Source organism: Stenella coeruleoalba (genome assembly GCF_951394435.1).
Source record: "Stenella coeruleoalba genome assembly, chromosome: 11".
Classification (NCBI taxonomy): Eukaryota; Metazoa; Chordata; class Mammalia; order Artiodactyla; family Delphinidae; genus Stenella; species Stenella coeruleoalba.
In genome coordinates, this window is record NC_137157.1 from 41729456 (window position 1) to 41743225 (window position 13770).

At 40.0% G+C, this 13770-nt stretch overlaps 1 long non-coding RNA gene and 1 pseudogene across 2 annotated transcripts in view; both read right to left on the reverse strand.

The window, feature by feature from the left end:
* Positions 1 to 543: 543 nt before the first annotated feature.
* Positions 544 to 3215, reverse strand: LOC307194379 (14-3-3 protein theta-like; annotated as a pseudogene). The gene is made up of 2 exons: positions 3026 to 3215; positions 544 to 1226 (listed from the first exon to the last, which is right to left on the reverse strand). The product of its transcript is annotated as a 14-3-3 protein theta-like (transcript).
* Positions 3216 to 10727: 7512 nt separating this feature from the next.
* Positions 10728 to 13770, reverse strand: part of LOC307193700 — a 32558-nt gene continuing 29515 nt past the window's right edge. The window contains exons 4-5 of the long non-coding RNA XR_013830384.1: positions 12703 to 12922; positions 10728 to 11010 (exon numbers count right to left, since the gene is read on the reverse strand). This is a non-coding gene — a long non-coding RNA (uncharacterized lncRNA). The remainder of the gene's footprint in view (positions 11011 to 12702; positions 12923 to 13770) is intronic.

Sequence of the window (13770 nt, forward strand, 5' to 3'; positions counted from 1 at the left end):
TACTTCAAGCAATGAACAGTTTAGAGAGATAAGACATATTCAGATATAAACAACCAGTCACACTCTTTCCCCATACATTCTCCCAAAGACTGCCTTTATTCTGAATATTTATTTCTGCCTTTTATTTCAGTTGGCATCCAAGCTACTCTATTGCCACCTGTTGACCAGCAGAGGGAACCCTCTGACTCAGTACCTTCCCTATAATCTTATTCTCCTTCTAGGAGTCCTATGTCAGTGGAATTCTGTCCTACATTCCATTTTTTCCAATTTTAAAAAAAAATTTATTTGCCTGCACTGGGTCTTAGTTGTGGCTTGTGGGATCTAGTTCCCTGACCAGGGATCAAACCCAGGCCCCCTGCATTGAGAGTGCAGAGTCTCAGCCACTGGACCACCAGGAAAGTCCCTTCCTAGTTTTAAAATGTCCATTTTATTCTATATAACACTTAAAGCTGTCATTTACATCTGAGGAAGAGACGGTTATGAGATTGATCTATGTAAGTAAAACACTTACTCTAAGAAATGTTGTCCATACATTGTAAAATTTCAAACCTTTGATTCTATACACTGAATGGGTTTCTTTGCTACAGAGAATCCACGTGGAATGAGGAATGGAGATGGGTAAAAAGTTTTCTTGAAGGAAAAAATGATGACACTCTGTATACATTTAGCTTTCTGAGTCTTCTGACGTCACTCTCTTCTCCTGCATTGTCTGATGTCCATAGTGTTAGGTTGTCTCTAAGCTACTGCATGATAAGGATATTTCTGTATGAGTCTTCATTCAGTGCATCAAGTTCTATGATGGCTTCATCAAAAGTCGTTTTAGCCAGTGTGTAGGCAAGCTCTGGGTTATTTAGGATCTCAGAGTAAAGTATAGAAAAGCTCAGAGCCAGTCCAAGGTGGATTGGACGTGTAGATTGCATCTCTTTCATGTTTATATCTAATACCTTTTGGTAAGCTCCTTGGGAATTGTCTATAGTTTGTTTTTGATCATCAACTTAAGCAAGAGAGGTACTGGAAGTCGTCTCCATTTTCAGATAAAAGACTACTTTCTGGATTAGCTGCACTGGCTATTATGTACTTATCCAACAATCTCAGGTCAGTGGTGCAGATGGATCTCAGTTCAGACTCTACTTTTTCCCGATAGTTCTTAATCAGCTTCAATTTCTTGTCAGAGGTGTTGGTTTTCTGCTCAAAGCTCAAGATGACTCTCCAGGTGGACCTGGGGCCTCAAGGATGTTCATGTAGACCTCCCAGAGTAGGTTACATTCTCATTGGTTAGCTCTAGTGGGTCTTCATCTTTCTTTTCAGTCAGAGCTGTGGTTTCGTCAGAGTAACCAAAGTTTCAGCTGGGTGTCCAGAGGTCTCACACACATCCATCCACTGCACACAAAGAGAGTAACAGCTGTGCTATTGCTCATATCAGTTGCCAAAGTGGTAACCCTGATGGGGCTGGAACTCTGGTTTCACTCTTTGCCTTTACCAGTAAGAATTATTTTGTTGAGCCCTGTCAAAACCTGCAAAACTCTCCGTCCAGTCATTAGACAAGAATAAACTACAAGATAGGTTAACTTTGAGACTTCCGTGATCCTAATTCCCTAAGGACACCAAGTGAGACAGAAAGGATGGCACAGCTGTCAGTTGCTCTGAGCTTGGGTCTTCAATGTTTTCCCTCTACTACCCTCCAAGTAGTTTCTAAGAAGAAAAAATAATAATAAATTTCTCCTTTATTCAAGCTTTCCTCCTCCTGTCTCATTATTTTTGGCAATGGCAGAGCTGAAGTACCCTGGTCCCACAATTTCATCGGTGTCCCCCTCCCCAATTCTTTGATGTTGACCTTTGACATTCCCTCAGTCTGACTGATATACAGTGCTTTGCAAAATCAGCTTTACGGTTTCTCTTCTAACCAGTCTGCAGCCTCTAATTTACCCTAAATAGAATTTCTGGACATGCCATTACCTCCTGGAGACTTTTAGCAGGGAATGACTCAAAGCAGGAAGTCTGCTATCTTTTCTGAACCCCACTCATCCTTTGAAGCCCTCATTCCCCTAAACTGGGTAGGATTAGAGGTGCCTCAGTCTCATCTCCATAGTTTGCATTTGTCCAGGAGCAACAGAACCTGGCTTCTCGGCTAGCTTACTTTTAGTGATGCTCTTTGTGGATAAAGTTCTTTACAGTTTGTATATGAGGTTAGAGTCTTTCTTAGTCTCAGTGTAGATAGAGTCTCCCTCTCTAACTAGCTTCCTTCAGTTCCTTTTAGAGGGTATAGGAATGGGAAGAACATTTTTTAAAGTATGCTTTTATTGCAACCTCCTTTACTCTTTAATTTTACAAAATGAAGAAATTGAGGGCTGGAGAGGTAAAATGACCTGGTTAGATTCACATAGCCAGACAGTAGAGAGAAGAAGACTGAACCCAGGGCTCCTGAGTCACAGACTAATGCCTATTTTTCCTGTTTTGTTGAAAAACAATATTCCAACAGTTTTTAAAACACTGCCTTTTCATTTAAAAATATTTGCTATTTCAACTACATTATGAATTCAGTTAGTGGCCTCCCCTCAGAAGTGAATTATTATTTAAATCAAGTTTTCTATGGGAAAATGCATTTCTAAATCTAAATATTTAATTTCCTTATTGTCTTAGTCAATTTGGGCAGTTAAAATACCATAGACTAGGTGGCTTAAACAACAGACATTTATTTTTCACAGTTCTAGAGGCTGGGAAGTTCAAGATCAAGGTGCTGGCAGATTTGGTATCTAGAAAGGTCCCTCTTCTTGATTTTCAGATGGTTGCCTTCTTGTTGTATCCTCATATGGGGAGGCTAGTAACTCTCTGACCTCTTCGTATAAGGGCACTAATCCCATCATGAGAACTCCACCTCATTACCTCATCTAAACCTAATTACCTCCCAAAGGCCCCATCTCCAATGCCATCACATTGGGGATTAGGGCTTCAACATATGGATTTTGGAGGGAACACAAACATTCAGTCAACAGCACTTATAAATCTTTGAGACAGCATGTAATACCTTGTAAAGATTTGAAGACACTAGATGAATATTGTAAAATTCTTAGGTGGAAACGAAGCAATTCCAGGCCTTCTCTGAAGGGATATCCATGTACAACAGGTGAGGGAATGTCACGGTAGCCAGTAAGGCTGGAAGAAGAATATCTCCCTCCACCATCAGCCCACGGTTTTAGTTCAGTGTTCAGATTCATAATTTGAGTAATTCAAATTACTTGTATCTTTAATATGCTCTTTTAATTATGCTCTCCTTATTTCTGCATTGTTGTAGCACCTACCTTCTGTCAGGAGTGGTATTAAACTTACAAATAAATTATTGTCAGGCCATTTAAGAGCATTAAGTTATATGAATGCTAATTAATAACGACAAAAACAAAAGTTCACAAGCTGGGTAACATTTACCCAATTATTTTCTGTGGAGATAGAAAAAAATCCCATCTTCAGACACTTTGGGGGGACTTCCCTGGTGGTCCAGTGGTTGAGAATCTGCCTTCCAATGCAGGGGATGCAGGTTCAATCCCTTGTCAGGGAGCTAAGGTCCCACATGCCGCGGGGCAACTAAGCCTGTGCGCCACAACAAAAGATCCCGCATGCCACAACTAAGACCCAATGTAACCAAATAAGTAAATAAATAAATATTTTTTAAAAACCACTTTGGTTTTTTCCATGGAGCTAATAATTTTCAGAGCTACCATTTACTGAGCACTTACTTGTGGCAGCCGCTGCCCTGAAACTACTTGAAGAAGGAGAGATGACCATCCAGCTCCTAGGTGCTTCAGTCCACCTTGCTCCCTGCCCCGATCTGCTGCTACAGCTTCAGTCACTGTCCGATGTCACTAGCATGAGAGTCCTTCAGGCTGACTCACAGAAACCTTAAGAAATAATAAAATGATTGTTGTTTTACCCCACTAAGTTGGTGTGTTTTTTTACAGAGCAATTGTAACTGAAACAGGTATGTAAGTATTACTGGAAGAAATAAGCAGGAACTGGGAAGACCTGGGAGGGAAAGAACTGACAATGACAGAAGTTTGCACATTGGAAGTTTTTAAAGTGCTAATTACATATAGAGAATTGACGTGTGTGTGTGTGTGTGTGTGTGTGTGTGCGCGCGCACACGCACACACATGTTCTTGAGTGTGTTTGCCGGGTTGGGAGGTGGGTATCAATCTGCATGCCTTACTTTTGGAACTTTGGAAAAATAGGTTACCTAAAAATTCTATTTTCATGAGGACCTAAATGTGTACAAGAAGAAAGTATAGAGATTTGGAATTGATATGCCTATGGTACCCTACCCACTCCATGAGGAGCCTTGGACTGGTGTTTGGAACAAGGGTACTGGAACCTCTCTCCTATCCTCAGTCCTATGCTTCATCCCCATCCCATGTCCATTCTTCAGTAAATATGCTACACTGACTGATTCCAGGCTCAAGAAAGAGACAGCCTGGTTTTGAATTCTGGCTTTCTCATCTACTAGCAACGTGGCCTTGAGAATCCAACAAATGGAAAATTGTTTTTATAAAGGAAAAAATCAAGGGAATTGTCCAGAGCCTGCATGCCCGGGCAAATGAGGGACTGGTTATGAGAAGCTTCAATGAGTGAGAGACTAAAAGAATATAAATATATAGGAGGTTACAAGCTGCCGTAAAATAACTTCATTCTGAACCCAAAAGTTAACTTAGAAAAACAATGAAGGAAAGAAATCTCACTTCCTAAGAAATCAGGAAAAGTAAAGAGAGTTCTCTATATGGATTGGAAGACAATGAAGAAATTAGAGCTTGTGGATCAGATTACCTTTGTGTATATAATGTGTAAACCAAGATTTCCCCACATATATTACAATATCTTGTGCTTTAATCGCCTGGCAGAAATGTGATAGGTAGGTGACTCAGTGTGGACCAAGAGTAATGAAGAAGAGAGAAAGCAAAGCCCATTTTTTTGCACAAACATGGCAAAAAAAACAAATATTTGAGGAAATCCTAGGCATCTTTAGTTTAAGGGATACCCTGGCCTAATTTCATCAAAGAAACAAGGTTCCAATTCACCAGCAACTTGTTAGTCCCCTTTCTCACTTTGTGTTGCTCAGACCTGGGCTATGTATCAAACAACCCTGGAACCAAGGAGATCTCTAAAATCTGGGAGACACCACTCAAGCACACCAGATAAGATAAATATTATTTGGACATGCAACAAAAAGTGGGTTTGTTTTCCTCACAAAATGATTCTACAGAGCGTCTTCTGCTTCCCTAAGAGACCTCAAATACCAAATTATTTTTTCTTCAAGTAGCACTCATGCTCAGCCCCTAGGATCCTGATAAGCAGTAAGTTTACATTACAGAAATGAAAACCCTCATCTTTTAATATTGTTTGGGAAATAATAGGAAATAAAGACCCATGGGATTCAAATATTTTCCCCAGTATTAAAATAAACTGGATGTTAGTGATAAGAATGGGTTTAAAATAGGAAGTAGTTGCAACCTTGACTAGTCCCAGTTAATGAGACAAAAGCTCTCATCTATTTGTTTGAGTGAGAAAAGTCAGAGGTGTGCTATTCATTTGTGCACAAAGGGAGAAAAAAGGACATTCTAAAACTCTTCTCCTGGCTTAACAAAGAAACGTCATAAATACTTAGTTACCTTTTAAAAAGTAGAGATGTCAGTTTTAAAATAATTACTAGGGGGCTTCCCTGGTGGTGCAGTGGTTGAGAGTCCGCCTGCCGAGGCAGGGGACACGGGTTCGTGCCCCGGTCTGGGAAGATCCCACATGCCGCGAAGCGGCTGGGCCCGTGAGCCATGGCCGCTGGGCCTGCGCATCCGGAGCCTGTGCTCCGCGACGGGAGAGGCCACAGCAGTGAGAGGCCCTCGTACCGCAAAAATAAATAAATAAATAAATACTAGGGAGCAAATTATTAAGATAACCAATTAGAACTGCAGGCTGGTGAAGGTCATAGGGAACTTTTCAAAGGACACAGCAGCAATTTCTCCTCAAGTCTGGCTGTCTTTAAAAGATTCCTTTGTATAAGTATTTTGCAAAGCCAGTTTTATAATAACAGAAAACAGCACAAGTTTATATATTTTTACAGGTGTCTCCAGACTGAACAGGAAAGTAAGACTGGTACTTTTGTGAACATCCTAGATTCAACCCTTTATCAGAAATACCTTGGGAATTCCCTGGTGGTCCAGTGGTTAGAACTCCATGCTTTCACTGCTGAGGACGCAGGTTCAATCCTTAGTCAGGGAACTAAGATTCCACAAGCCACATGTAGTGGCCAAACAAACAAACATACAAACAGAAACCCTAACCCTAACCTTCATGTTATTGAACAGTGTCTGCTTCTCTGTAAGAGAAGAAAGAACCTCTTTTCCTCTTTGTTTTTCTGAAAAATCAGGGGCAGTTAGAGAGAAAATGGCAAGGCCTAAAACTTACTTTTAAAAAGCATATTTGTTAGAATCTTTGGTGGCAACTGATACAGAGCCAACTAAGCTACACAAAGGGGGAAGAAAGGAACTTGCTGTGAGGAATTAAATTGTCTCACAGAACCCAAGGGCAGAGATGTAGCAGGACCCTGATAGTCAACTGGAACCAGGGCTCAAGCACCACTGGGAAATCAGGAGAGGCTCTCCATCCTAGGTCTCTGCTTCCCCTTCAGATCTCCATTTTTCTTTGCTCCTGCATACTGGCTATCTCTGTTCTCCAGACCATGAGGCAGAAAATATCACCATCAACAACTCCCTCCCTAGAATTTAAGACAGTTGAAATCTTTGGTTCCAGTTCCAAATCTCCAGGGAATAAGTCTCATTGGCTTACTTTGGTCCCCAGGATGAGAGAGCGGAAGAGTGTTCAAGTTTAGGAAGAATATATCTTTATATGGATTGAGAATGTAAGCCCCAAATTTCCAGAATATGGAGAAAGAGGGCAGTTCCCAGGACTCTGGAGGATGCCTCTCCAACTCATAGGCAAATTCTTGAAAAATGATTCTATCCCAGGTGATTGCATTTATATATTTCATATATATATTGTAAATTGTAAATATATATTATATTGTAAATATAATGTAAATTGTAAATTTAAAATTAATGTAAATTGTAAATATAATGTACTCTGTATCAATACATTTCAGGCTCATTATCAGCACCTGTTTGTGACAGTTGGTGTTTTCAGGACAGCACTGACAGCACTGAAATGTTTCCATTTCAACTAATTTATTTGGAAGAAACAAGTAAATATATTGTAAATATATATTATATTGTAAATATAATGTAAATTGTAAATTTAAAATTAATGTAAATTGTAAATATAATGTACTCTGTATCAATACATTTCAGGCTCATTATCAGCACCTGTTTGTGACAGTTGGTGTTTTCAGGACAGCACTGACAGCACTGAAATGTTTCCATTTCAACTAATTTATTTGGAAGAAACAAGTTCATATGCTAAATGTAATTCTGAGTTGAACAAATTTCCACTAAAAAGTTAAAAGTGTGTTTTCAAGCTTATAAGCACTGAGAAGCTATGGCCTTATTTTGTTTTATGAGAAGAGCCAAGGAGAGAACCAGGGGAGAAGAAGCACTTTTCAATTTACCCAAGGATGAGTATGGATATTTGATTTTTACCTGAATGATCTATTTTCTTCTACCTATTTTATCATAGTACTCTCTTTTGTTAAGTTCGCAAATATGAAATAAAAGTCATTTAGGAAACATTCAGTAAAAAGTTGCTGTTGCCTATGCTTTCCATCTCTGGGGGAGTTTGGAATTTCTACCAGAAGATAGAGAATTGGAAACATTTTGATTACTCAAGAAAATGCCCATTTATTCTTTCAATCAACAAATACCTATTAAGTTCTTGCTATTGTCTGGTTCTTGGTATACAGTAATCAACAAAATAGACAAATTCTTTCCCCTTCTACAGACTATATTCTAGTGAGAAAGATTGTCAATAAAAAGTGCATAAATTTATGTCAGGTGGTCATAAGCAACATAAAGGAAAATAAAAGCAGTATAAAGGGAGAGAGATAGAAGTGCTAGTTTAAATAGAGTGAATGGTCAAGGAAGCCTCTTTGAAAAGGTGACACTTGACAAAAATCTAAAAAAAAAAAAAAATGAAGTGAGTAAGCCATGCTAATATTTGGGAGATAATGGGTTTTGAAGCTCTGAGTTTTGGTTGATTCCCGTCTCTGACAAGCTTCTTAAAGCGATCGAGTGGATCTTCCTACCGGACGATCCTAGTTTAAGCAGTGAGTGCACTGATTCCTGTGCCCTCCACCAGCCCTGACACTGCAGGCTCTGGTTCTTCACCATAACGAGTCTCTTGATCATCTTTGGCCACAAAACACCAACAACAATGCTAAGCGCCTCAGCTCTTTACAAGACTTTCCAGAGAATGTCTCAACTCTTTCAGCCAAACTTGGGTGGTCATCCTAAGAGTAGCTGCGGTGGGGGGATGTGTATGTGCATGCAGGGACTTTTCTTCTCATCCCTACATCTCCATCAGCTGCCCAGATAAGCCGTACAAATAAATATACAATCTAAGTTATAGTATACTTTTAGATAAGCAACTTCGAAATAAGTCCCCAAAGTGAATTCCCTTCCCCCCAACCCCCCAAATATTCAAACACACACAAGTACACAAAAGACAATACTGCTCCCGATGTCCCCAGATGGAAGTTCTGGCACCAACACTGACTGCCGTCATATGGTTACAGCTCATTTAGCTCTCACTAGCTAGCCTTCCTTACTGTGTTTACAGTCCCGGTGTTGTTGCAAGCTGGGTTCCCCAGGAACTGACTTGAAGACTGAGTGAGTGTGCATGATGTTCGTTAAGGAGTACCTTGGGATTAGCACCTGTGTAATGGAAGAGAAGGGAAGGGAAGGAAGCCAGAGTGGACAGAGGGAGAAGTCGAATTGTGATGCAGTCCTGATGACAGCCTTGGCTGGTGCCACAGGGAGCTCTGGAGCTGGAATGACTCTCCAGAGCTGTCCCAGGTTGGGCCAAGATGGCTAGACCTTTATGTTCCCACATCAGTCAGTTATTTTGAGGAAGCCCAGGCCACAAAGAAAGGCCGTGCATACATGTTCCCGCCAAAAGCCCCTGCTGAGGTCCCGGCCAACAGCCCACATCCTTCTACATGCATGTGGATGAGGAAGCCTCAAGATGACTCCAGCCCCAGCCAGTCTGACTGCAACCCCAGGAGACTAGGCTTAGCCGGACCCAGTCAGCCCCCAACACTATGAGAGATAATAATAAAATATAAACAATTATTCCATGCTACTGAGTTGAGGCACGTTTGTTACATAGCTGTAGATAGCCAAAACATTGAAGAATCCTCCCAAGGGGCTGAAGCAGATTTATCTCAACATTTTCTAATCAGAAGCACTTAATATTATTGTCTTTAGATCTAACCATCATATCAAATTTCCTATCACAGTTTCTCTCAAGAGATTTTATATCCTTCAAAATAGGATCTTAAGATCTGCCTTTCATCTCCCTGAGGTAGACAAGCAGATAATTTTCCTGTAGTAGGTGGCATGTAGATTATGACCCTGAGGACAATGAAGTAACAACTTATTTTCTGTTGGGAGCATCTGCACTACACCACAGAACCAAGTAGCTGTATCCCAAGTAGTGGGATTTTGTAGTTTATTGCTTTGCCTTTTATCTGCTCACATTTACTAGTTCATTCTGAGACTTTACTACAATAAGTAAAAAGTAAATTACTTTAAAGGAAAATAAGTCAATAGTTAAAGAAAAAATTATTATTTAAGCCATTGAAGGATTTAAAAAGGAGAATAACGGGCTTCCCTGGTGGCGCGGTGGTTGGGAGTCCGCCTGCCGATGCAGGGGACATAGGTTCGTGCCCCGGTCCGGGAAGATCCCACATGCCGCGGAGCGGCTGGGCCCGTGAGCCATGGCCGCTGAGCCTGCGCGTCCAGAGCCTGTGCTCCGCAACGGGAGAGGCCACAACAGGGAGAGGCCCTCATACCGCAAAAAAAAAAAAAAAAAAAAAGAGGAGACTAACATGTTCTGATTTACATATTAAAAACAATGCTGTTTCTGTTATGTAGAGGAAAGAAGAAAGAAGATGAGTTAGGAGGCTATAGATAGATAAGATAGATAAGAATCAGTAGAATTTGATGTCAGATTAGATATGGAAAATAACAAAAGTGAAATTATCAAGGATGATTTCCAGGTTTCTGGAAAGAGCAGCTGGAAAAAAAGGCTGAAAGACAAGTGGAATTGGAGGCGAGGGAAAGATCAAAAGTTCAGTTTTAGCCAAGTTCAGAGGTTTCCGTGAATGAAAATATCAGGAAAGATCAGTTGGATAATACCCTCTGGAACCCCAAACAGAGGGGAAAAATAAGAGTATAATCCAAGTTGCAAATGTGCTCCTGCATGTATTGCTGTTTATCCAAATGTGCTCGTTATTTCCTTTAGCATCTTCAAAAATTATTGTTCAGCCTTGCAGAAATGCAGATGTGCCTTATTTGTAAAGTTGCTGTGAAATGTCTGCCATCTGGTGGACACTCATGGAGAGTGCTATAAATTTACTTCAACCAAAGGAATAGAAATGCTTTTACTGCCAAGTAGCACAAATCTTTTTAATCTCACTGTCTTACTAATAAACATTCACATCTTTATCTATATTTCTCATTAGGGAAAATTGGTTGCTATGTTTAAACCTAAATCACATCAAAGTGTGCAGCATTGAAAAGGTTTATAAAAGGAATCTTTAGTTTTATAAAGTATTAGAACCAACATTAAGCATAATTCCCCAAAATGGATATTCTAGGAACTACATCAGAAAAGATGGAGTCTTTGGCCTCTTTGACAGAAAATAAATTAATATTTATTTTTTCTCTGAGGAACAGCCAGTGGGTGCTGGAGCTGGCTTACCCAGGCTCTTGAGAGCTGATTGTGCACATCTCTCCACAACTGTACGTTCTGCAATTTCAGGTTGGTAGCTTGAAGTTGGCCATGGTGCGAATACTCATACTAAAAAAGTCAACAAAGACTTCAAATCAGAATTTCGTCTTTGTTTCTGTTTTCAGAAAGCCAGTTTATTGGCACACTATGCATATATCACTTTTCTCTCTTGATTCCACCAATTTTTAACAGAAGCATTCTATGGAACATTTGTTTAAAATTTTTTATTTTGTTTAAATACACATTTCCAAATTTGGGAGACCATGGAATGTTGTAGGAAATATTATTTGAGTTTTATACTTTTCTTTTAATTGGAGGAGCCCAGAGTGAATTTTTAGGTTATTTATGATTAAAATTATTACATAAAAATATTATACCTCACATCACTGCAGTCCTAGTAGGACCATTACTAGTTCTGGCATTTGGATTTCTTGAAATAATGATTGTCAGCTAATAGGTGCAATGAATGACCATATAGTTCCAAAATTGGGACCAGAAATCTAAAAGTTCTAAGTACATATCAATGGAGGAATATGTGCTTTGAGACTGTCCTGGTCTATTTTTAGAGAGATGGACTTGAGAGGGATATGTTCTTATTGTATTTGTCTGATGACTCAGAAATAGTCCCTCTGATGTTGTCTGAGGGCAGTATGATCAGTTTACCGTTGCCTCTAGTTACATTGCCTTAAAGAGGCTTAAACCATAATGCAAGGGAATTCTTTTTTTAAAATCCAGATCTCATGTTAACACATAAGGACAAGTCCTAGACATAGAACTATTTGGATCAGGGTCTTTATGTTCAGTCCTTCACCATGCCATATTCTAAAATAGGATTTTCAGATCTTATGGGTTCTATAAACTTCCTTGTAGACAGCTATCTTTGTATCTCCTACACCCAGCATAAAACTTCAAAAAATATTTGTTCATTTTTTACAAAGTTATAAAGGTAAAAATAAATGCAATTATTTATTTAATGCCTGTTTTCCCCAGGGGACTGCGAGTTCCATGGGATCAGGGATCACATCTGTCTTGTAAATACTGTATCCTCAGTGTCTGGCATATGGTAGGGAATTCATAAATATTTATTGAATGAACAAATAGAATATAGATGTTAGTGATGATATTAGGTACTGGATCTAATGCAGGTGTATTTAAATTTGTGTTGCAGGTATTCTGGCTTACCCAAAATACCATTCTGTTTTTTATAGGTGATTATATAAAGGAGATTAGGGGGCTTTACTCAACCATCTCATGATACTCAGGTTAATTATTCTGATTGTTAAGGGTCTGAATTTAATACAGTAAGGAAATTTTCCTGGTTTCTAGGATTCTTGTCAAACACTAGTCAAGGGAAGAACAATTCCCTTGTACTGTTTTGGGGGTCACTCTTCCCGAGTTACTTAGTCATTATGCTTTCCTCCCCTTGAGACAGGAAGGGGGCAAGGGCACAACCTTTGAAAGAAAGACATAGCCTGAGGACAAGGCATAAACTGATTAGAGCCAAATAGGTCCCAGACTTCCACTAGACCTTGAGCCTCAGTATACGCTCAATGTAACACATCAACAAGCTAAATGACACAGTTACAGGCACCATGACAGTTCCAAGGCCAACCACAAAAGGTCGAAAGTGGGTGGTGGCCCAATTCCTGGAAATCCCCACTCCTTCCCCCAAATAGCTAGAATACTCCTCCCACTCATTACCCTATGAAATTACCCACCCCTATAAAAACTGACAACCCCATATCATGGTGCCTTTCTCACCTTCCGAGATGGCCCACATTCTGTCTGTGGAGTGTGTTTCTCCCTGAATGAATCTTCTTTCTCTTTACTGTGGCTCATTCTTGAATTCTTTCTTGCACGAAGCCAAGAACCCACACTTGGTGGCCATCTCGGGACTCACCTGAGACCTGGGACATGGCCATCCTCTCGTGCCCCACTCTCTTTCCTGCAACACCCTTTCCTTTTCACAAAATGAAGGAACCTGAAGTAAAGACACAAAACCAGGTCTTAGGCAAGATTATGTTGGTTTTACTTGTAAATAGTTTCTCCCTTCTTAAGAACCAAATGCTTCTTAAATAGGTTATAGTCAAAATTTATAATCTTCCTGGTCAACATCCCCTACCATCTGAACTTTGAAAATCTAGTTAAATTTGTCTCCTTCCAGTTTCTCTTCATGCTGTTGGCAGACCCATCTCTTTTGTGCAATATGGTCGTGTCATGCTTTTGCTTTCTTCATGTCTTCAAAGCTCTTTTTCACTTATGTTAATACAATGATGTCAGGTCTAGAAACTCCACCTCATGTCTGAGACTTTCCATGAGACTTTCTTTGAAACTCTCTCAAATTAAGCACCGGTATGTATACCTTTGTAATACAAAATGTCACCCACTTAAACCTGGGATAAAGGGATTAACAGTCAGTAGGGTCCCCAGCTCAGTTCAATGGCAAAAAGTGTCATGGGGGGATTCCCTGGTGGTCCAGTGGTTAGGACTCTGTGCTTCCATTGCAGCGGGCACGAATTTGATCCCTGGACAGGGAACTAAGATCCCACAAGCCGTGTGGCATGTCCAAAAACAAACAAACAAAACCAACCCCCCAAAAAAAGTGTCATGGGTCTTTATTTATGTGGGATCCATGCTCAGTTTGGACTCCAAGCAGGAAAATCTTTCTTATCACAACTCAATGGCCAGAGAAACACATGATCAATTCCTACAGGGAGAGTGCAAACCCAGAACATTGAGGCTAGAGACACCAAACTGCAGAATCGTCTAGTCATTTTCAGCTTCAGCATGTAAAGATTCTTACGTACCGGTACAATGAGAATGATAACA